The following is a 21,841-nucleotide window of genomic DNA, read 5'->3' as shown; positions in this document are numbered from 1 at the left end:
TGCTGCCAAGTGACTGGCTCATAAGAAATTTGTGTTAACAAGGAGATGAACAGATGTCACAAATGAAGTTCCCAATGAGTGTATGCAAAGGTAAGTACTCAGAACAGTAATGGGGATTGTAGGAATTCCTCTCCCAGTTCTATGACAATGTATGCTGGCTGTGTCCAGATGATGGCTCCACCCACCCAGGTAATAAGCTGTTTGTCCCTCTGCCTTCTCGAAGACAGTCTAGGACCAAAAAAACAAGAATCAGACTGAGGGCCATCTTCTTCCCCAGAGCTCACACCTCATGCCTACAAAGACAGGGACATGCACTTTACAACATGTAACTGCAATGCTACCTACTGTTTATGTTTCCCTATTGGGTTTATTTATTTAATGGGTTTCTGTCTGTGTGTTCAATATCAGCTGTTTAAAGATGATAACTACCTCACAGAATTTCATTATGTGACTGAATAATGACAAAGAATCTTTAAAACCTTGGATAAACCCAGTGATATATACAGTAACAACTAGGAAGCTCTGACCCTGATTATTGTTAGAATTTTTATTTTATTTTATTTTCCAGAAGAAAAGCAAAATGGCTCATGTTAAAAAAAAATTAAAAAAAAAAAAAAAAGTGTCACACAACATCAAGAAAACTCGATTCACTTTTGCCCTGACTGAAAAATAAAATGCCATTACTTTCTGCTCTTCAATCAGAAGTCCATCAGAAAAGCAGGTGATGGAAAAGGGAGCGAGTACGAGTCTGTTTGTTTGCTCTGCAATCATTCTGAGACCACATAAAAGGATATTTACTAACAGGCTGTTACGTTTTCTTGCAAAGCTGTTTCAGCTTTAAGTATCGTTCCATTTTCTCGTCATGAGCTTTTCAGTCTTCGAGTTTAAAAAAAAAAAAAAAATCAGTATGCCGGTCCTGCAAACCAATATTTTGCAAGCACAGTGTGATGCTTATCTTCACAATAATAAAAGAAGATGACAGCTTCTGTGAGGACTGTTAATCCTTTTAGACAAATCTCAGCTTTAGTACCGAGCCATTTATCCAAAGCTTGACATTTTAAAATGCATCAAGTTCTTCCACATGAAAATAGAACAGGACGGCGCACTGAAGGGAAGACTACTGTTCCCAATGATCAATTTGTAACCATGGAAACAGTAAATAGCCAATCAAAATCAACCACACTCACACATTGCATGTCAATGTAAATGCACAATATGGAGGCCGCTTTGCCTACAAGCCGGTAGCCCTTTTTTTTTTAAAGTAAAAAAAACTAAAACAAACAGCTATAATAAAGACATTTAATGCAAATGCATGAAGTGCTGCACACTGCTGTATGCTGAGTATGAAGAAAGCAAGCAAACAGCAGTGAAGGTAATACAAAGTACAGTCTATAAACAGTGTAACCTGTATATTGTGGCCAAACTGAGCAGGTTGTTTGGCTTTTTTGCTCCACAATTGTGACGTCACATAAGTGCTTTGGAATTACAACATTATCCGTGTTGTTTCCTGTGGGAGCAGGCCTCATTGTGAGGTGCTGGTACTGATAAGCGGCTATTGGTCACTTTTTGCTGTTTTAACAGTTATTTTCAGTTTTTTAAAAAAAAACCGCAAACATTTTATTGCATTTTATTGGCAAAATAATTAACTAGAATAAAGAGAAAATAACTGACCCTGTGCTCCTTACAGCACACATATGAATAAACGTTATTGTTTCCTTTCGGGGATTTCCTGTTAAAATGAATTCTGAGGGGACCCAGGCTGCTGTTTTGGAAAGCTGCTGTCATGCATTTATAACTAATGCTTCCTAAAAGAAGTCGGCTAAATGCTGTCAATGCCAGAGAATAGCCTCAAAAGGAAATGTTGCAGGCTCTCCCTCTTTGCCAAACCACCCGCTGAATCACGTCCATATGTTTGCACAGTATGCAAATCACGCAGAGTTACTTAAATGTAAATTAGAGTGAATGCATGCCTCCATCTGTGTGTGTGTGTGTGCATTCAAGAGCCCCTCTTTCCAAACCCGTTGACCCGGTCTAACATCAGCATCTATAGAACTCCACACATGCATCTGATGGTCCTTTATTTTGACTTTGTTGCAATATTTATTCCGCTAACGCTCATTCCAGCTCTAATCCGATTCATTGTTCCTCCGCGGCTCTGTCTACAGAGTTAAGTCAATTCCACATGGAATTAATCCAGTGTGCTTTACTTTTGGAACACTCTGTTGGTTTGCGTAGTTTAAAAGCTTAGCTGTTACGTATGGGCTTGAACACGCACTCTCACTCACAAACACACAGTGCTGTAACAGAGCCAATGAGGAGATTGATCAGCTGGGTTGCGTCCAAATTAAAGGCAGTCCTCTGCAGCCATGCCAGGCATAATAACTTTCTCCTCCCTTTGCACTTTTCTTTGGCTGGAATAGTGGGAGAGTTGGGGGGGGTGCATGCGAGACAAAGTAAGATAAAGAAGGAGAGAGAAGCAATTGGATAAAGTCTTGACACCCATCTTAGAAAAAGAAATGCCTGGCTCTTAGATGTCTGACCCATTTCCAGCTTTCGCTCTCTCTTTCTCTCTAATTTCCTTCCTTTCTCTAATCTAGAGTAAAGAAGCTCTGGGACTCTGATTCACTGAAGCAGCAGTGTGCCGCAGGACCAAAGCCAGCACAGACAAACACGTATACGTGATCTAGAGTATAGCACCAGACCATGCTCTGCTTCAACTGCTGACAGTTTTATATCCTTTGAGTGGCCTTTTATGGGGATGTGTGTACCCTATGCACGGCAGGCGCATGTACTGTATGAGCTCATCAGTATGCATGGCGAGAGGCCTTTGTTCCCAAAGAAACGGTTCAATAATCAATTATTCACTCGCTGGAAATACACTGGTGCTCATTTCTAATAATAAAATCTGTTGGCACAACAGTTGGATGCAAAAACAAAATACATATTTATTGCATTTCTGAAGCACACAATCGACTCACATTAGGCCAAAACGATGAACATACAGTATGGCATTAAATAGAGTGATAAGACATAATGGCGCCCTCCCACCAGTTGTTTTAATGCATATTACTTTCACATTATATAGTGTTTTCTGTATTTCAGTTTTTCGAGTGCACTACGCTTACTACATAACTTTTTCTGCATATTTCGCAGTTGCTTCGAGTTAGTTTTAAAGGTACAGTTTCCCCAAATTAGTAAAAAATAAAAGGATAGGTGGGAGAGATGTTATTTTTTTTAAAAGTAACATTTATCAGAGGTTACAGTTACTACATTTCATTAACCATCCATTGTTTGTGGCTGAAGTCTGATAGACGGTAAGAGCAGAGTGAGACTGTCTTGTTCAAGATAAGATCGCAAACACTAACAAAGGATGGGCTGCATGCTGCATCATTTCCTGTGAACCCCTTGTTTACGTGAAGTTAATCTGAATCCTGTGCAGGCAAAACAGATTCTTCCGCTAATGACAAAAGAGGCTAAATAAAATAAAAGTGCGTAGCCTGATCTTTTTGTTTAGGAATTTGGCTGCTATTTAAAAACTGCACATTTAAAATGATGCTTGCAAATCATTGTAAAAACGCCCGGTGAGAAGGAGAAATGCACAACCACACAACAGGTGCTAGCAGTAACTTTGGTAGTCAGTATCCTGTCTAATAACCTTCTCTGCAGGGCTCTTTGACAGCAAACCTGCCTTGAGGATCATCACCGGTGATGAAAACAGGATGCAAAGTTTGCAGTAGAAGAGGCTGCAGTCTAAAGGACTGAAGAAGACTATCAGGGGCACGAGCCCAAAAAATACACAACATTTTCTTTGACATTAACAGGGTGGTGCAGCTTAAATCCACCCTCCAGGGTCAGACTGCAACAGCAAGACTTTCATTCAGATGCTGACGTTCTTCAGCATCTGAAGGAGAACGCTCAAAATTATAATTATAGCACAAAGGCAGCTGGATGCACGTAAATGTTGGCCGCCCTACACGCCAAATTTGGCTCCCTTTGACTTTGTCCTTAATTCCATAACGAAATTCAAGTTTATAGTTACTGATACAGTGGGGGATATCATGTCTCAGATGCTGATTACTTCAAAAGGAATACCAGACAATCGTGTCGTTTTTGGTAATAAACCCAAAACAGCAAGGCAACAAGAATCAGATGGACCTCTGCAGGCAGGGAGGGTAAAGAACACCAGAGGCTGGCTTCAGTCTGCTAATCCCTCGTGTCAGATAAGGTCTGACACACTCATACACACACACGCGCACACAACCAATAACAAGGGGAAGCAATAGACTGTTAACCATGTTTTTTCACGTGACACCTGATATGAACACGGAGAGAATAAACAAACTCATAATACAAACACGGTCTTGGCACCATTTCTCCCTTTATGCCAGTTCCTCACTGTAATGTCATCTGTTTATAGTTCTCGCTCCCTCTCACACACAAACCCGAATGGAAGGTCAGAGGGGTTAGCGCTGCCTGCCTTGGCACAAAAACAGGGCTACAGATGTGAAAGCACGGAGAGCTCGCTCGCTCTGAGGACCAGCTGGAGCCCGTCCAACCTGGACAAGGGTCAGGGACACGAGTGAGAAAACACAAGCAGCAATCGGAGCTTCTTCTCAGGGGCCTGCCGGCTTGTCACCTTCTTCAGTCACCCTGGACCACCTTAAAAACAAATCTATAAATCATCGGTGGACTCATTTGATTATTTTCACAGTTCATTTTCACACCTCATCCGTTGTTTCAATCATCAGTTTAGTCCTGAAAACAGCTTTACTTAAAATCCATGTGCTGCATGGGGCTACAAGTGTACTTTCAGTTTGCTCTTGTTGATGTTTCTCTGGTGCGTTTTATGTGTTTTATGCATGCTCAGGACTGGACAGTATTCACAGCTTGAGAATTTTGCAGTGGTACAGTGTACCCATGTCAAAGTAATCCTAAACAAGAAGCTGTTTCTGTCATACAGGGCTATTGGCAGCTGCTTTTGCCATCCAGTGTCATCTTGCAATAAACAAAGCCGAACAGTTGTTGTTGGGCACAGAAGTAGCCGCTCACTGGAGACAGTTTGGACAGAGCTGTACAAACAGGCAGCTGGTCGGCCAGCGGAAAAATGAAAAGGATGCACCTTTGTGTATATACACAAATCTGTGCAAACTAGCGACGCGCCGATTATGAAATGCAAGTGTTTAAAACACGAACTGATCAATGAGGTGAATTGCTAACCCATAATAAAAAAAATGAGACATAAAAAAGGGCCAGCGTCAGTAGTAAAGGCAAATGAATGTGAACATGTGTTCATTAAAGGGCAGTGATTTATAAAATTTGAAGCTGACGACGTCGTAACTAAGAACAGCTGTCTGCATGTTTGTGAACATGCATGTGCGGGTTTTACATGCTGGTTTGAAAGCATGCACGTACATGCATGCGTATCGTTTGTCTGAGAAGCTGTGCAAGTGTGCAATGCTTGCGTGCAGCTTGCCAGAATTTCTGTGTCCAGCGCTGCCAGGCAAAGGCTACTTCAAAGCGGTAGTGCAAACTAATCACAGAGTGGTTGCCTCACACTTTGCCTATTAAGTTTCCTTCTAGCAAGGCCAGTTATGTTGAGGGAAACATGAGCCTGTCGTCGGCATCAAACACATGGAGACGGTGCAGAAACACCGTGCTCTAAGAATCAGAATTACACAAGCACACACATATTCCCACGCATACTATTAGCACCATCCGAGTACACGCATTAACTTATAACACAGCTCTCACTACATGCCCACACATAAATTCTGTTACTTTCAGTACAAGTGAGAAACTGAATGAACTTGGACTACACAGATCTCTGCTATGTGCCAGCGTTTGTTGATTGGCTGCAGTTGAAACAATTCAGATGAGGAATGCACGAGGCTGCCAGATCCAAAAGTCTCTTGGTTCTTGTACAAACGCATACACACATGCACATGCACTGCCTCAGGGTGCTTGGCATTAACTTTGCACTCTGGACCTCCCAGTGTGTAGCTCTCCATCCCTGCTTGGCTAGCAAAATTAACAGGTAGAGATGAAAAGCACTCCTTGACTCTCGTGCGAATCCTGTCATGCAGAGACAGACCACTAGCCAATACTGGCCTACATATACCGATATAGACGTATACGTTGACCAAAATGCAAATGATTTTGTGAAATTGTTTATTCGGCAACATTCAGACTCCACTGTTTACAGTCCTTCATTTTCTGCAGCACCTGTAGCAAAATAGCATCATGGATGACCAGACTGTACAACATACACAAATGTTTTGTGCACAATAAGCTCAGAAGGAGTGCACATCTAAAACAACCCAAAAAACTAACAAAGGCTGGCTTTGAAAACAGGTAAAATGATCGCCTCAAGGCGCTTAATGCTGTAAGATAAAGAACCTACCATGATACAGGGAAACCCCAACAATCAGACGACGCCTTATGACCAAGCACTTAGATGACAGTGGGAAGGAAAAACTCCCTTTTAACAGGAAGCTCCCTCCAGCAGAACCAGGCTCAGAAAGGGGCAGCCATCTGCCACGACTGCCGTGGGTGAGAGGAGTGAGTTTCATTCACACTATCTGCCACTGCTCTCTGTGACTTTCTCGAGTCTCACTGTTCGCACACCCAGTGAAGCACAGCAGAGAGAGAGTGCTGTCAGCAAAAACACCACTGCAGCAATCAATGAGTAATGACATCCACCCCAGAAAGCCAGTATCAGCTGGGCTCTTTTGTCATCTATATTTTAGTGGATTAAACCATCCTTGGAGGTATTTAAAAAAACCTGAAGCATAGACTTAGTTAAAATGCTGCGCGGATCCCTGGATTAATCACAAATTCCAACTGAGCAAAGCTAGCAAGGCTGTGTGTAGACTGAGGGACCTCGGTGGGTTTTTCAAATCTAAAACTGCTTCCAAATTTCTGTAATTCTTGAAGAAGTTTTCCGAATTTAATTACAGGATACTCCTAATCGGCCGAAAGACCTTGCAGTGCAGCCTTCTCGAAAACAACCATTCCTATACGCTGGATTGATTTTTAGTTTTGAGGAAAGACTGGAAGCACAAGACCGGCTCTTCTATCTTTTACTTTATTATTTGCAATTTTCACACGTGGAGTAGAACAAATTTCCCTTTGAGCATTTCAGTTTACACCTTTGACTCATTCAAAACATAGACTGATGGGCAAACCTGATTCCTGATATAAAAACAAATTAATTATATTCTTTTTTTAATTACATGCTCTAAAAATCATCTCATTTCACAGTGTCTGACAGGAAAGATAGGCCTGTAACTAATTACTAGATTTTCTTTGCTGATTAAAATGCCGTTATTAGCTTTATTTATTGGTTATCTGTAAAACGTTACCTTGGGATATCGAGTTTACAATCCTGCGTTATAAAGAAGGGCATCAAAGTCGGCATGTGGGGTTTTTTGCTCAGCTTGGCTGCACAGCGTGAGTTTTCTATAACAGCTTTAAAAGGTTAAATCCATACAGACAGCGAGCATCAGCAAATGAAGCCTGTAGGGTTGCTTTGGATGAAGGAAAAAAAAAAAAAAGGTCACAAAGGTCACATCGCCTCGTTTTAGAAATATTCCGAGCATGAAGCAAGCCTCTAAAGTGCTCATCTGAAAAATACTTTAAGCCTTCAGGACCGAGTGGCAGATCTCACACTGTTTTTCACAACCATTGCCTTCATATGAATATGTATTTATAACAAATTCAAATGTTTTGAAACACATTCTTAAAATGTGCAAGCTAATTACAATAATCCTCCCTCATTATTATTATTGTTCCTTGAAAAAGCAGAAAACGCAAGCGTGAAAAACAACTGTGCTAATGTGCCAACGTGCAGGAGAGATATTAATCAACAGGAGATGACTAATAACCCCGCTCCCGATATAGCACCCACCAACAAATTTCTGTAAAGGTGATTGACATTTCCTGTTAACAGTAAGCCTCTCCACAAGCCACAGTGTGCCTACCTGCAGCTGTGTTTAATGACAGACCATTTCCACAATCATCATTCGATCACAGGCCAGCTGACAAACCGATGTTCACAGAAACACTCGGGCTCGAGCTGACCTCGCTCAGCCGGTGGCCGGCTTCACTTTCTGTCAAACGCGGTGCCTTCGCCATGACGGGAGGAGGGAAAAAGGCCATCGGGGGGAGGGGGGGGGACAAATGACGTCTTCAGAAATGTTTGGAAATGTGATGTCAGAAAAAAAAAAAAGTTTCCTCAAACAGAAAAGTGCACGGCACGCAATAACAGAGAGCCTAGTGTGGGTAACTGTCGGTCACACTTCAAAGGAGCTCAACTAAACTCTGAAGTGATCTTTTAACCTCACAGACAGTCATAACATAAACCAACGTCTAGTTCCTTAGCCCGGGGGAATATCTTGCATGCACATTCATATTTGCATCAGTCAGACAGGAGTTGGGACTGCTACTGTGAAAACCCCACATATGGACAAACTAGAGGTCACTCTCTGGCTTAAGAAGCAGTTGCTTTAAAAAGTAGTGAAACGAGAGCAACCTGCCATAACTAAGCTGATTCAAATCTTGATAAGTCTTAAAAACAGAGTCCTAAACCTTTTTTAAATACGTAATAATATCTCACAAATACTTAGCAGATGTTACTTCGAAGTGTTTGCACAACACTGATTCCCAACCAGGGATACCAGAGTGTATACAGAATCAGTGGTTCATTCAGAAAAATAGAAATAACAATTTCAACAACTGATTGGACTTTTAGTTAACAGTAACTAACAGTAGTAGATGGATTAGTGGTACAAAGTGGTACTTGTGCCGTGGGCCACAAAGTTTCTTCATCTTTAAGCACCTAGTCATAAAGTCTGCCTTATTTCATTCTATAGAGTTCACCGAATGCGAGTATGGCACCATAATAGGATGTCACTATTTGGTGAATTTTTGACCCTCCTAGATATTTCTTGATCAACTACCAGTGGTATCATTGCAAAGTGGAAGTATTTAGGGACCACAGCAACTCAGACACAAAGAGGCAGAGCATATAAACTAGTTAGCAGGTACCAAAGATGTTACAGCTACCCAAAACAGTGACGTAAAGCTGAAACAGTTTGACAGAAGTAGCAGATAAGCAGCTACCACAGAAGCATTATGAGACAAACTGAAGTCCACACAGGAGAGGATTAGCAGCGATGTGGTGGCCAGATACCAAGAAGTGACAATAAAAGTCAGCGAAATAACTTTTAGCAGCACAAAGTGGGCAAGTCATCTCAACCTTGAAGTGGCTGCTAGTGGCAGATAATGTATAGGTACCACTGAATTATATATGACAAAAATATATATAAAAGGGTTAACTAACTAGAGCTTGAAAGGTCTTGGGTCAACCAACCTTCAACTTTAAAGCAACGTGCAAGGAGGATGTGTGCATAGAGCTAAACAGTTGAACTTTCAGCATTGTTAAATTAATATTCAAATTTGCAGAAATTAACGACGATTGTTTATAGCTTCCACTTCCAAATTTTGCCTTATACCCATACAATGACAGATAAGGGTATTCTATTCTATTTCTGCAAGTGCTGCAGTACAGCTGCAAATGTAAGCACTGAAAATGCAATTGTAACATCCTCTGTGCAAGCACAATTTACACTCTTATTGTTGAGTGATATCCCACTAAAATAAAATCAGTTGAAAACATCTAGAAGATGGCTAGTGGTCACACTGAAATGGGTACTTTAGTAGAGACTGTACGAGCACCCGACGAGCAAGGCTGGTGCTGTAGAGCAAGCAAAGCACGGCCTCATTACTACACTTCTATTTCCACACCATCTAAAGTGAAAAGCCTTGGCCCTAATGAAAAGCTGCATGCTATTCTCCCGAAGGCCAACTGTAAGTGCAGCTACTTTGCAGCACTGCACGGAATAAGTAATGGCCTTATCCTCACTTCCAAAACAAAATAAATAAATAAAATTACAAAGATTAAGAGGTGGCGTTTCAGATCTTGCCAAACCATCAGGTGTTGGAACGAGTCCATCTAAATTTCCTCAAGCGTGACAGATTAGGAAAAAGAGGGAGCAATAAAACTCCTGCTTCTACGGCCGACCATTCATTCAGCTCCTAAATCCGGGGGTTTTAGCGGAATTCGAGCTGCACTGGCTTCATAGAGAAATTAAATCCTGGTTTCCCAAAAGAAGTAATCCTGGTTAAGTTCTATTCAACAATACAGCGCAGCAGCAGCAAGGCAAACACGTTAAACACACACTGATAGGATAAAGGAGGTCAAACTGTCCTGTACTCATGGCTTTTTCTTTTCTGCGCTAATGAAATGCTGAGTGATGTACAGTAAATGCTGGCAGGACAGAGTATCCATATCAAGGCTTGGGTCTGAGCCAAAATTGTAATTGTGGATTTTTGTTATAAGCATCTCTTTGCTCAGAGTTATTCATTACTCCAGCAGATTTTGTTCGTTTGGCTCCACTGCTTTGTAGCCCTGTCAGCTGCGCTCTGCTCCCATATGCTGCGAGGTATTTAGCTGTGATTGTGATCTTCATTCTTTTTACACAACAGCTTTTTCAAAGGTGCAATGTTTCATTTTTGACAGGCATTTTGAACTATTTTCTGATATTTTACACGTGTCATATGCACAGTTTAGGGATTAACCGATACACTGGTCTAATATTGATATTGGTCACGATGGTGCGGCTGCTGTTTGCCTGATGGTAAATAAATACATTGACTGATGCCTGTGACTAATTTGTTGTGTCATATCAATTATGCACTAGCAAATCATGCAAAAATAGTGTGACGAAGAGCCAAAGGACTTTTTTTTTTCCTAAGGAAGCTTTCTCTGGTTCACTGGCAAAAACAGAAACCAAAGTAAAAATAAATATTTACATTTAAAAAACAAAAAACATCAGTTTTGATGCTGCCTATCAGTAAATCGACATTTTGAAAATTAGTATTTATAAAGAAACTGACAACTGGCACATCCTTAGTACAGGGATACATCCAGGACATTAGAAATAATCTAAGACAGCATTTAAAACAGCTATCAGCAGGGGTTAAAATGAGCAGTTGGGGTTTTTTCCTACACATGTAAGAGACTGATGCACAGCACACTGGTAACAGGTCACAGCTTGATGAAGTTTGCATGCTGTCGCTTGGTAAAATTTGTCACCGAAAGGCATGCTCTGCACAGAAAACCTCTGTGCAACTGCTTTGGTTGCCTGCAACCACTCACCAACCAACCAGCTACGGAGTACACATTTTTATCCCAGCGACCAGAGGTTGCCAGGGGGTTTGCCAACTGGTCTCCAGGCTTGTGTGCCTGAGGTCTGAGGTACCAGCTGCTCCTCTCACACTAAAAGCAACAAATCTGTGTTACTTAATCAAAGCAGATCATAATTACAGTGCTGATGATGTTCTTGAAGCTCTGGCTAAAAGCTCTTTAGTAGCTACCACAAATATTTCTGTGCAGGAAAAAGTTTAATCAAGAGTATTATTAGAGTAAACTTACAGTTATCTTTGATTACTTTTATTTTCAGCGTCCTCCGCTGTTGTACTCACATACAAACTTATAATCACACAAGGAGTTCTCAAAGGACCTCTGATTATGAGCCGATTAGCTTCTGCCCCAGGGGCGAAGATAATGAAAGCATTATTGCCCATTTAATCCTGGATGCCCATGTAGGGAATCTGTCTGGATTAAGCTCTGAATCTTTATAACTTTTTTTTTGTAAGTAGCCACTTTAGCGTCACGGGAACTGCTTGTTCAACATGTCAACAAATCTGCATAAACTTAGGTGGCTCTCACAGAGAGACAAGAGAGAGAGGAAGCAGTGCCAGCAAACGTCGGATGGACTCCACCTCGTAAAGTGCTACGCTTCACCCTGGCAGAAATAAACCTCACAGCCCTTGGTGCCAAGTATTCCCGTTGATGAAAAGCTAGTTGTGAGTGGCCCCAGTCGTACCCCGGCAGAGCCAAGCTGACTGGCGTTAATAAGAAAGAAGGGCGGCTGTGTAAAACACTCTTGCAGCTCTTTCTGGCCAATAAAGGCCATTTTACAAGTTATTATTTTCCCCGGTGATTTGGAAGGTGGTGAAGCAAAAGCTGGCAAAGAGGAGCGGCAGCAGAGAGCAGCGACGGTTCAATGGGAATGAGAAATACAAAAGATAAAGCAGGGGAGCCTCTGGTAACCATCTGCATTGAAACCACTGCTTAACAGAAACAACTGAAAAAAAAAACCCCAACTACGCATTAAAACGAAACCTAACCTACAAAGAGAAGACAAAAAGGAGGGGCCCAAACATACTACACTATGAAAAAGGCGAAAAAAAAAAGAAAACCACAAACTCGGTACCCGCTGCTGGCTGACATCTGATGTAATACATCTACTAGTGTGTTTGTGTGCTAGAGGGATGAGATGCTGCAGTATCTAAAAGACAGCAGGACCCCCAGAGGTTTGTGTGAAGACTGGTGCAGAGCAGAGTGATAATCTCTTGTCCTGCTCACCAACACAGCATGCTTATCAGCGGTGGAGCGTCACGGGCCTCTGAATGCAACACGCAAACCAGCTACGACATCACACTGGAGGGTTAGACTCATTCTTCTCTGCTAATGAGGTCTGAATTGCCACTTTCCATTAGAACCATTACTGTGTGCCCAAAACATTACAGCAGGATGGCCTGCTATTAAACTGCAGCCGAACCAACAGTCTGGTAATTGAAATAAATAATATGAATACATTTTTGATAAACATCAGGACAAAAATGTCAAAACTAATATATTTGCACTTTTCTGCGTTGTACAGCAAGAACTTAACCACATGACACGAAGATATTGGGGCTTAGAAACTGGTAAACTGAGCTAAACTGGTTTGTCTGGCGTTATTCAAGCAATTTAAAAATAATCAATTATTCAGTAATTAAAATATCCAGGTCTTTACTGATTTCTGGAACACAAACTCTGTGCGTTACTCTTCTTCACAGTGGATTATTCAATTTTTCAACACATTTTGTTATTTGGGGGTTTAAGTCTAATGAAATTACCAAACTATAAGGACATGCGTGTAATTAATAGTAAGGATGTTACCACTGTTCTGGCAATTTCATATTTGATACTAACATCATATGCATTTTTGTATTTGGTGCATAACTTTCACCTATCACTAATATTAGTATTAGCGTTGCCATTTCTCACTAATGTGTTGGGCTGTGAGCTAGATGTGCACACAGTGTAACTGAGGAGGACACCAATCCTACACTGATAGTTCTGTGTATCAAAATTGTGTCACATGTTGAGTCAGTAAAAGGGAGGGAAACTGTGGTTTCTGTGTCCCTAAACAAAATGAGACCAAATCTACACTCATTTGAGGGCTTAGGAGCCAACAGCCTTTGGGAGTGACTACGAATGTAAGAACAATTGGTTCGCTTATATTAAAGGCAGCGAGTCTGGGTGTGTTCAGTAAATAAGTGAATTTACTGTATTTCTAACAATCTGATAAATAAATATGTCCATTCAGCTTTAGCAAATCAAGCCCTAAAAAACAAAGGTTTTAACAATGACGCTACTTTTTGGGGTGCAGAGACTGCCTTTATACAGAAATAAATGGGAGATAGTGCTCGTAAAAGGGTAACAGGTTCACAGCATTTATTGTAAATGCACAGGTTTTGTTTAGGTATCTAATTAATCTAATTCATTATAAGTGACAGAAATAAGTAGAAGTCTGTATTTTGGTGCCATAATAGAATTTTTGCAGCACTGTCACAAAGAAAGAGCAATCCCTAGTTTTCTGTATGTCATTCCAAGCTACCGTCAAACCTGTACATTTGCAAGCATTATACAGGGCCGGCAAACTCTCCAATAGCCCTAAAGTCCATCTAAATATGCAGGTTAACATCATTTCTTGTTTGCTTGCATGCTTGGACTCATTAATTAGTATGCATAATCATGTATAGGCACACTCAGTCAAAGATGCTGGATGTTTGGTTAGTCATCTGAGCACTCTCTTTGTGCATAAAGAGGCCAATTTCTTCGCTTGAATAAATACAAACTGAATCAAACATCATGAGCACTTGTACAGGATGTTTTTACTGATAAAACCCATCAGAATAAAGCTCAAAACATCTATGAAATCCATTCACGATTTAGATTCATGGTTTAATTAGTGGAAGGCAAAAACTCTGTGGGTCAACTCACAGATGTTGGGCAACTAAAGTCAAAGAGACAGTGAAGACCAGTGAATAACTGACATGTCCTATGGTAATCAAGAATGTACATTTATGGGGAAAAGAGTGCATGAGTACTGTGACAACCTGTGCTAATAAAATCCATGATCCAATAAAATCTATGACCCTTTACAAAGACTGTCAATTCTATATTCAGTACCTGGAATTTAGGTCCAAATGGACTCTAGGAGGTTAAAAAGGAAGGAAAACTTGGACTGAACCCATTCACCATACTAGGTTCAGGAATAGCTCTTGACATATTGGCCTACCCAGCATGCCCTCTGCCTCTCTAGACAGCTCTGACATCATTATACAGCAGATACAGACCAGGACATCAGCTGCACAGTCGAGGTTATATAAGTGAACTCTCTACGTTTCTTAGCATTCAGCTCTGCTGCCCCACCATGGGGAAAAGGGAGGGGATGGGAGTAGATGATGGGGGGGAGGAATAAGGAAAAGGAAAAAGAGCAAGGAGGCCAGGAAGAAAGACGAAAAGAAAGAGCGTCTGAAAAAGAGAGGCCCGCTGGGGTGCTTGCTGCCAGGAGAAACTGAAGGTCACCCTTGGCCCCCTTAAGGAGCCCCAGAGAAGAGAAGAGAAGATCAGATCCACCATCCTTGTGATCTTTCAGGCAACCCTGTTACATCACACACTCAGTCAACAAGCAGAGCCAGGATTTCTTATTTGCTTTTCTTCTTTGCATAGAAAAAATAAATACATTTACACTAATAAAAGTTTGAGTGTAAAAAAACATCACTTAAATTTGTCTCACACCTCATTTTCAGTCCATTTACAGTCACAGCCTCTAAACGGACCTCTAAAGAACACAGCTGCACTCGAATGGTGGATTTGTCCAAGGCTAATAATCAACCCAGGGACAGAACCCTGAGATTTAAACTGATAGCTAATGATTAATGAATCGCAGCCATCTGGGGTCATATCACCTCATCTGACATAAAGTAACACTTTTAGACTGCTTTTGTATTAAACCCCAAGACTGTACGGTCATTTAGAGCCTCGTCCAAAAATATGACTAATACACTTTTAGGTTTCAGGTCCTTTTGATGTGCAAATTGCTCTCTATCTCTGAAGCGCTTCCAAATGTAAAACCTCTCCATGTTAAGATTTGCAGCTGGTTAGCATGTTTAAAACCTTATAGCCTGCTAACTGATAAATGCTTCACTGAGCCAGAGAAAGTGTTTCTGTTGCAAGCTTGATGGATTCGACTGCAAGAGCCTACAGCTTTTAGACTGTCACCTTCTATCAGCACAGCACAAGCCGCTAAGAATCCAGACCCAGGAAAGGCGTTAAGCAGAGTGGTTACATTAAGTGATTTCATTATTATAGTGCTGTAATGTGGTGATGACTGCTTTTGCACGCAAACAGCTGCGAGTGCGCACAGGGAACAATCCCAGTTGCATTTACTAACGATCTGCAATTGTGCACAGTGGTTGTTTTCAGCAGGGATTCTCACATGCCTCGTGGGGATGATGAAGGTGTCAGTGTTGCTTGTCGTCTGTCAGTCAAAGCTGCTGCATATTAACAAGCATTATTAAGGTTTTTCTTGGCATCATTAAGCAGTTCAGTTGGCAACACTTTGCATTTGGTTTGGCATTCATGCCAAAGCTGGCTTTAACCACCCTGCTGTATTGAACTGTACTCTATTCTGCAGCTGTTTATCTAAAACAAACTGTATTAGTGGATGCACAGCATAACAGCGCATTTAACAGCTGCAATTGCTTTAATGTGCTGATCAACTGGAACAATGCTCTGATATGTGCAATATAAAGTGATCAGATCCGACAGCGATCACCAGAGCTGTACTGGTGTACTTGTGCATAGACAGAAGCAGGAAGAGAAAAGGTCCTAAATGCTAGCCTGTAAGGATTACAGGGACTATCATGTAACCAGCTATATTTACACAAATGCACAAAATACATGCAAACATAGGATCTTGCAAACTTAAAAGTGCATACTCGTTTTGATCTATAGGACTGTTTGCAATGCAAGATCATTTCCAGTGCTTTAAAATCTTACTTCTGCATCACCTGAGCAGGGCTGTGGTGTCCATGAGAGGGAAACAGAGTGACACAACCCCCCCATCAGTGACACATTACTGGCCTCCCACCAATGAATGAGAGCATGGATAAAACCAGCGGTTGCATATAGTCAGTAGATTTGCTCAACCACCATATACATTATAGCTTTGCACAGTCAGTTGCTATTTTTGCAGATTGATATTGATAAAGCAGAATTGAAAGTGGAATCATATGCCTCAGCACGATTGCAGTGAATCACATTAATAACTCAATAAGTGCAATCTGTATAATAACTATTTTCACTGTAGACACTTGTGTTGATGATAAGCTTTAGTACTATTACTAAATTATGGCCATAGCTTTTACTTCAAGAGTCTAAATCCCACCCTCTACAAAATGATGCTTAAACTCTTGTGCAACACTACTTTTCATTTAATATTGCTTGCATTAGTGCACAGGGCTGCACAGGAGCCTGAAAATACAATAAAGTTTTTTCCCCTCTTTCTGATCAAATATTCTGACTTCCTGTGGACCTCCCCTTCACCACCCCACTGTAAAAAAAGAAAAAGAAAATCCTGGAAACGCCCCTGACATAAAAGTTAATTTATTAGAGCCGTAAGTCATAGTAATAATAAGTATTGATCTGCAGTGCTCTTACTGATACTAGATTACAGACAGCACTGCAACTTCTGCAACATCCGAGGGAAGAAAAAGTTGGAAACCAAATTAGGGTCAGGTAACCGCCGCTTGAGGTTCCCTTTAGGACTGTAGGTGTAGCCTGTCATAGCTACTGATCTTTATCAGTTAGGCTATCAGCCCCTATGCGTGTGTGCACGTGTGCATGCGTGATTTGACCGTGCGCGTCAGTGTGCAGCAGGCGTAAATGCCAAGCTGCACACACCACAATTAACCGCAACAAAAGCAAACAAAAAAAAAAAGGCTGTCAGTACCCTGACGATCACTTTGGGTATGCTGACAACTGCTAGCCGGAGTGATACGGTGGTGCCGGAGTGACGAGCAGGATTACCCAGCCCCTGCTGGACTCCACTCCGTGCGTTACCCTTCGCTGCTGATCCGATCTGTCAAACCAGCCCGGGCTACTGAGGCTAGCGCCGCCAAACAACTGCCTGCCCACCACGCTGTGAACGTCGTGTTTCGGCATGATCGCGACACTCACCTTCACCTTCAGTTACTCCCCACGCGGTTTGGACACAACTTCCCGCTGGGATACGGGGCGGAAATAAAGCGTGAGAAAGTCCCCGGGTTCATGCACAAGTGTAGCAGTAGAGAAGCGCTGGATGGCTCCCCCGTCCCCTCACTCCGAGCGCATTCCTCGGCCAAGCTGCTGCTCCTCGTACCGTCAAATTATCTCCCCGCTCGGACAACAACCCCCAGTGCTCCTTCCTGCAAAGCTTCAGCGCGGATTGAAGCCGTTTGTTTCCTCTTTTTGCTGCCTTCCAGTAGCGTTTGGATGGGCTGCAACGACATCGGGGGAAAGAAGCGAAAAAGAAATACTACACGCTCGCTCCTCCCTCCGCTTATGCCCGGTACAGTAAGGGCAGCGCTCGGCGGTGTAAGCACTTATTAAAACTATCTACTGCTCTCTACAGGAATTCCACTGTAAAGCACGCACTGTACACACGGACACATGTCGGGACGTTCGTGTCGCGTGAAATGCGGCGCAATCCTCTTCTTTGACTCGCCTCACTTGCCCTTATTTATTGACTTCATCATCACCCCCTCGGAGGCCCCCTCCATCCCCGTTTCCTCCTCATCCTTCCCTCCCTCCCCCTGAGAATCTGGGAGTCATTCACCTCAATGAACATTCAGATGTCATGAATGGACGTAATAGGAAACAATGTAAGAGCCGGGGAAATATAATAATATATATTAATAATAAAATAACTAATATAGATATATACAGATACATTTTATTAATAGGATTCCACAAATAGCTATATTTTGATTGGAATCGGTTTGGACGTGCATTTTTTTAATATAATTGATTAGGTCTATTGAAGAATCAATAAAATTGAGCAATTTATTGAATAATTCTTTAGAAAAAATCAAACGTAAACTGACTATATGGTATGTATGCCCATGCTTTTCAGACATTTTACACATGAAGTGATTAGAAATAATCACCAAAATAATTAATAATCCTTCCGAGTTTATTGTCTTGTTTGATTAATATCCCTTTACAGTTGATTTTTAAAGAAAGGTGGATAGTGAAATATTTTTATTCAATAAAGCACTCGATTTTATTGATTCATCTGTTAGCCTAATCAATTATCATATCTTTTAAACATATATGTCCAAACCTACTCCAATAAAATCTTTTTCTAAATAAAATAAAATAATCTACAATTCTAAGAAAATATTGTCTTGTTTTTAATTTGATAGCACCAGCAAAAAATGTGGAAATTAGGGACAGGGGCAAAAAGGGTCTCGAAAAATGGTCCTAAAAAATGCTGGAGAAACATTTTGCAACTATTTAGGTGAGCATAAAATGTGCATCTTAAGTAGGCGAAGTTTTTCATGAGTAAAGCTAGGAATTAGTTCATCAATATGCAAAAATGCGCATTACAACAATCTCAGAATAATTTTCTTTAATGTAAAATTGCAAAGACTTTGAATGTCTCATCATCTACAGTACGTAACACCATGAAATGATTCCAAGAATCTGGAGAAATCTCTGTACACAAGGGACAAAGCTGAAAATCAATACTGGATGCATGTGATGTTTAGGTCCTCAGGCGGCACTGCATTAAAGACAGGCATCATTCTGTCATGGAAATCACAGTATGGGCTCAGGAACACTTCAGAAGTCATTGTGTGTGAAAGTTCACCGTGCCATTAACAAATTCAGGTTAAAGCTCCATCATGCAAAGAAGAAGCCATATGTCAACATAATTCTAAAACGCCGCCGTCTTCTCTGGATCAAAGCTCATTTTGACCTCTCTGCATTCAGTCATACTTGTTATTAATCTCTGTCTCTCTTCCACAGCATGTCTTTTGTCCAGTCTTCCTTCTCTCACCCCAACCAATCACAGCAGAAGGCCGCCCCTCCCTGAGCCTGGTTCTGCAGGAGGTTTCTTCCTGTTAAAGGGGAGTTTTTCCTTCCCACTGTCGCCAAAGTGCTTGCTCATAGGGGGTTGTTGGGTTTTTCTCTGTTGTATTATTGTAGGCGACTGTTGTGATTTGACGCTATATAAGTAAAATTGAATTAAATTGAATTTAAGGAGGGCGACTGTCTGGCTAATCAGAGTTAAGTTCAGAAACCTGCTGTCTCTGATGGTATGGGGATGCGTTAGTGCCTATGGAATTATCAGCTTTCACATATGGAAAGGGACCATCAGTGCTATAAAGGTATTAAAGGTTTTAGAAGAACACATGCTTCCATCCAGATGATGTCCTGTTCACGGAAGCTTATATATTTCAGTAGGATGATGATGATGCTAAACAGCTTACTGTGGCTATTAGAGCAGCCTGGCTTCATAGCAGAGGAGTCGGGATGCTGAAGCGACCTGCATGCAGTTCAGGCCTTTGCCCCGCTGGAAGTGAAAAATATAACAAAGGAGACGCAGCACTGCGGCGCAGATAGAAACCTACATCAGACAAAGAGCAGGCTTCAGACCGCTCTAAATGCTGTTGTTTTTTTAACATTTGGCTCTAATATATGGTGCATCTTATATATTCCTTATTTTTAACTCACTGGATGTTAGAAAGGCAACCAGCAAGACTGCACCCCTTGCCGTGCCATTTCTGGTCTGCGAGCCGTATGTTTGTCACCCCTAGATTACGCATCATATTTAATAAAACGTGTTTTCTTCTCACTACAATCTCATTCTCGCTTTCTTGTGCATCATTCCACTTATTTAATAGCTAACAACAACTGTGGATACAGAGCGGATAATATTCTTTGTTATCATCAAATATAATATTAAACTTGAGAGATAATAGACACCACTTATTTTGATCAAAATAACAGCTGGAAAAACATAATCTTCTTTCTTGCAGCAAAATTAACACAATTGCTTCAAATAAGCCGTCCCGCTGAGATCCCGAAGGCATCAAGGATTCTATCATCAAATGGTAAAGTGCAAAAGCTTTCTTTTTTCAAAAAATATATATAAATAATACCATCACATCTTTTTTAGAATAAAGTCCAACTTTTTTTTTCTTAAAAAGAGCATGGCGCCGGAAGATCTTATGAAGTGAAGCTTCAGGGATTCAAAAGCTTTCTCCTTCCTCTCTCCAGTCTTGAGAGACATCCTGTGTTTGGTGAATGTACAGCCCCTGAAAGCCATACGGATATTTCTGTCCAGCTAATCTTGCTCGCAAATATGCAGGCAGTCGTCAGCTCCGAGAGTGACACACTCTGTTGACACTGAACACCCAGAATGTGTGGCATTTACATTTCATGGGTTTGCAGAAGTGGAAATGTGTAAAGAATAAAGGTTTATTTCAAGTTCAAATGCCACTGCAGCACACACATGAACGATTTTTGTGTGTCTGCATTCCCACACAGGGCTTTAAAATGTGAACCCTAATATGAGACTTCTTGTTTGGCGTCGCGCTAGTGTCATTTGCTGCTTTGTTTCATTTCCTCTTCTATTTTCAGGAAGAGCCTGTTCTGTAAAATAAAGCGCCAACAACCAAATAACCACCGGCTGCTCACAGAAAGACACTAGTTAATAATAATGATGATGTATTCCTCTCTGTTCTGCTTTAAAGAGGGTGTTGAATAGGCGCGTGATTTACAGGCTTGCATCTGGAGTTTTTAGTTCAGATGTCATCAGTTTCAGCTGCTGCTGTGATAACGCCGAAGGACGCCAATTACTGAGGGACAGCAACCGTGTGCCAAATTGCATGACGCTCCAGCCAGTTGATGCAGGACACGTTCACTCTGGATCAAAAATCAACCTGCTGGTGGAAATGAAGCTGGGGGATCAGCATGGTGGAGAAATGCATCAACTGTGAACTTTAGAGCAGTTTTAGTTTTTGCCAATCCATCCAGTAGTACAACCACCTACTGACACACAAATGCAGTGCTGGGTTTATTCATGAGCAACTACTTTACAACAAGATCAATTTCAAGGATGAATATTAAATTCTCCAAGTGTCCAATCAAGCACTTTAATTACACACTGCACTACCTAAACTTAACCTTTGGCGACATGCTTTTCAAATGTCAGCCCTTCTTCCTGCACTGGCATAAAACCACTACAGAATCCACTAGGAGCGCATTACATGCACTATGCAGAGATTTGGCTGTAAAGGAGCTGGGGGAAGATGCCATGAGGACATCTGGTCTGGAGAATGGATGGATGAATACGTGAATGAGGGTGAAGATGGACAGCTGGATGGATAATAGCCTTTCTATATGAATCTATTCCCACCACAGACTGTGGAGAAATGCATAGAGAGCATCTGGGAAATTCGAGACTTGGATTTGGATTCACCATTTATCAACATTACCGAAGCCACGAAACCAAAAAAATGCCAAATGGCACAGTCAAATATGTCTGCAAAGAGTCTTTTTTTCTTTCTAGAAATTGATGGAAAGCTCAGGATTGTATTTGAGACACTTATTGCG

At 41.3% G+C, this 21,841-nt stretch overlaps 1 protein-coding gene across 1 annotated transcript in view; it reads right to left on the bottom strand.

Moving 5' to 3' along the window:
- thrab (thyroid hormone receptor alpha b) overlaps positions 1–18,758 on the bottom strand; it is a 170,738-nt gene extending 151,980 nt beyond the window's left edge. The window contains exon 1 of the mRNA XM_026178097.2: positions 17,420–18,758. The gene's annotated coding sequence lies outside the window, so the exon portion shown is untranslated. The remainder of the gene's footprint in view (positions 1–17,419) is intronic.
- Between the last annotated feature and the right edge of the window lie 3,083 nt (positions 18,759–21,841).

This window comes from Astatotilapia calliptera, chromosome 8, assembly GCF_964374335.1.
Source record: "Astatotilapia calliptera chromosome 8, fAstCal68.1, whole genome shotgun sequence".
Taxonomy (NCBI): Eukaryota; Metazoa; Chordata; class Actinopteri; order Cichliformes; family Cichlidae; genus Astatotilapia; species Astatotilapia calliptera.
The sequence above is the reverse complement of the archived record's forward strand: the minus strand, read 5'-3'. Positions and strand labels throughout refer to the sequence as shown.